At 62.9% G+C, this 3,082-nt stretch overlaps 1 long non-coding RNA gene across 1 annotated transcript; it reads left to right on the top strand.

Moving 5' to 3' along the window:
* The first annotated feature begins 1,267 nt into the window (after positions 1–1,267).
* LOC121852276 lies at positions 1,268–2,526 on the top strand. Its single transcript, XR_006086069.1, has 3 exons — positions 1,268–1,469; positions 1,911–2,068; positions 2,373–2,526. It is a non-coding gene; the product is annotated as an uncharacterized LOC121852276 (long non-coding RNA).
* Positions 2,527–3,082: the final 556 nt, after the last annotated feature.

Below are 3,082 nucleotides of genomic sequence, written 5' to 3'. Positions count from 1 at the left end.
ATGCCCGAGTGACTGATGCCCGAGTGGCCGGTGGAGGAGTGGCCGGTGGAGGAGTGGCCAGTGGAGGAGTGACCGGTGGAGGAGTGGCCGGTGGAGGAGTGACCGGTGGAGGAGAGGCCGGTGGAGGAGAGGCCGGTGGAGGAGAGGCCGGTGGAGGAGAGGCCGGTGGAGTAGTGACTGGTGGAGGAGTGACTGATGCCCGAGTGACTGATGCCCGAGTGACTGATGCCCGAGTGACCAATGGAGGAGTGACCGGTGGAGGAGTGACCGATCGCAGAGTGACCAATGGAGGAGTGACTGATGCCCGAGTGGCCGGTGGAGGAGTGACCGATGCCCAAGTGACCATCGGGCACGTGATCGATGGTCAAGTGACCATTGAAGGAGCGGCCGGTGGCAGAGTGACCGATGGGTCACAGACATTGGCCCTGGTGCGGGTGAAGCAGGAGGTGGTTGACCAGACGCAGACAGAGCCGGGGATGGCCACCAGCACAGAGGTACATGAACCCCGAAATCCGTGCCGTGACTTGACCCCGTTACCCCTTCTCGCCCGCACCCCCCCCCCCACCACCTCCCTGCCCCGTCGCTCCCTCCCCCCCTCAGGCCGCCCAGACCCAATTGGCTGCCGGGTTTCAACCCCACCCTCACCTCCTTCGAGGCCCAACTCAAGACCCTCCTCATCGACCAACTGTGCCTTGGGTCAACCCCCCCCCCCCCCAACCCCCTCCACCCTGACCCCGACCCCCACTCGGGGCCAAACCCCTGACTGTGTTGTTGTTGTTTAGAAGGAGATGGAGGAGGAAGAGGGGGAGGAGGTCGGAGGGAAGAAGATGAAGATGGAGTGCGCGGAGACCCCGGAGGTGGCCGGGACGGGGGAGGGGTTTCCCAGGGTCGCGGGGAACGGACGAACCGAAGAGCGGGGTCAGGGGGAGCAGGAGGAAGACGAGGAGCTGGAGGAAGGGGAGGTCCGTTTCCCCGGCGACGACGTGATCCTGGAGGGGTTCCTGACAGAGAACGGCTGGTCCAGCAGCAGCGAGAGCAGCGCCGAGGGGTCCGGGCCGAGCGAGGAGGAGGCCTGCTGGGGTCGGGGGGGTGGGGGGGCGCGAGCGGACGCAGACCCCCGGCCCACCTGCTCGCTGTGCGGGGTCTTCCTGGAGGGCCCGGAGCTGGCCGGCCGGGGGGGCGGTGTTTGCCGGCTGTGCCGCCCGGCCGCGAGCCAGGGGGAGTTACCGGGGGTTCGCGGGGGGAGGGGGCAGGGGGGCCAGGCCGGGCCGAGGGGGAGGGAGAAGGGGGCAGCTCCGGCTCCGGCTTCGGGCTACCCGCTCCGCACGGAATGCCGGAAACGCCGGGCGTGCCGGGACAAGGTGCCCGGGCAGCAGCCGGCGGGGACCCCGGGCGGCCAGAACCCGGGCAAGACCACCGAGCCGGGCGGCAGGAGGAGCACCAGGGAACGCCGGACGCACTGGTGTAAGGTACGTGGAGTTACGGACGCACACACATGCGGACGCGCGCACACACACAGACGCACACACGCGGATCCACAGACACAAAACACACACACGCACACGCCTGTGTCCCCGGCAGTCAAGTCGCTTGTCAGGCGATTGGGGGATCACTTTCCGGGGGTAATAATCCCTTCGAAACAATAATAATTCGGTCGCTTCGACCCCGCGGCTGTTTGTGGGGACGTCGCCGGGCGCGATCGGCCCCCAAAACACAAACACACAGTCACTACACTCGACAGCGTGTCCCGTGAAGCGCTTTGAGACGTCTCGACGACGTGATCGGGCGCCGGGTCACACCCCGGGATTGTTATTATTGACGTGAAATTATTACTATTGTTGTTATTATTGTTATTATTATTGTTGTTGTTTTTATTATTGTTGTTGTTGTTGTTGTTGTGATGACTGTAGATTTGCCAACACGGGTTTACACTGCGCTGGAAGCTGCTCGAACACACGGCTCTGTGTCACGGAAAAGCGCGGGCTTCTGCCTGTCCTTCCTGCGACCAACGCCTCCCCCGATAACACACGCCCCGGCTACACCCGGACACACGCCCCGGCCCCCACAGGTAACCGCGCACAGCGGGGGGGGGGGCGGTGGTGGGGCGAGGGACACACACGCGCACACAGACACACGCACACGCAGACCTGCGCAGACGCAGACAAGCACACGCAGACACACGCAGACACACGCACGCACAGACACACGCACGCACAGACACACGCACGCACAGACCTACGCACGCACAGACCTACGCAGACACAGACAAGCACACGCAGACACATGCGTGTGTGTGTTGCGAGTGTGTGCGCGTGTGGTTGTGTGTGTGTGTGTGTCAGTCTGACGGCTGGTGTGTTTGGGACTGTTTGCAGGTCCGGGGCCGGGGGCCGGTGTGAAGTCGGCACATTCCCGGGATGGATGCCGTGGTGATATCCCGATGCCGTGTGCGCGAGCGAAGCAACGACTGTTTACAGGCGGACATTGTGGGTGTGCGTGTGTGTGTGTGTGTGTGTGTGTGTGGGCAAGTCTCCTTATTCCCCCCCCCCCCCCACACACACACACACACACACACACACAGACACACACACGCCTGTCAGTGGGAACCCGCTTGTCAGTCCACGAGGGATCACTTTCCGGGGGTAATAATCCCTTCAAAGCAATAATAACCCCCCCCCGCCCCCGCCCCCGCGGCTGTTTGTGGGGACGTCGCTGTAATTTTGTTGTTGTCGTTGTTGGGGCGCAATTGGCTGCCGGGTTTGGCCCCCAAAACACAGCGCTTCGAGACGTCTCGGTGACGTGATCGGGCGCTTTGGGCGGTGGGCGGTGGGGGGGGTGAGGACAGAGCAGAGATCAGAGGGTGGGGGTAACGTCACTTCCCCCCTCCCCCCCTCCCCACCCACACTCCAGTAAACTCTGCGATGTCCAATGCCCCCCCCCACCCCCCCACCCCCTCACTCGGGTTCAGTCTCAGATTCTCTAGATTATTGTTGGCGAGTAGTTAACGTTTTAAATTATTAATAAATTTTTTTTATTACTTTGAAATGTTCCTCACAGCTGGTTGTGTAAGTTTCCACACACACGC

The sequence above is a fragment of the Callorhinchus milii genome, unplaced genomic scaffold (genome assembly GCF_018977255.1).
Source record: "Callorhinchus milii isolate IMCB2004 unplaced genomic scaffold, IMCB_Cmil_1.0 Scaffold673, whole genome shotgun sequence".
NCBI classification, from domain to species: Eukaryota; Metazoa; Chordata; class Chondrichthyes; order Chimaeriformes; family Callorhinchidae; genus Callorhinchus; species Callorhinchus milii.
This window is presented reverse-complemented; position numbering and strand designations above follow the sequence as displayed.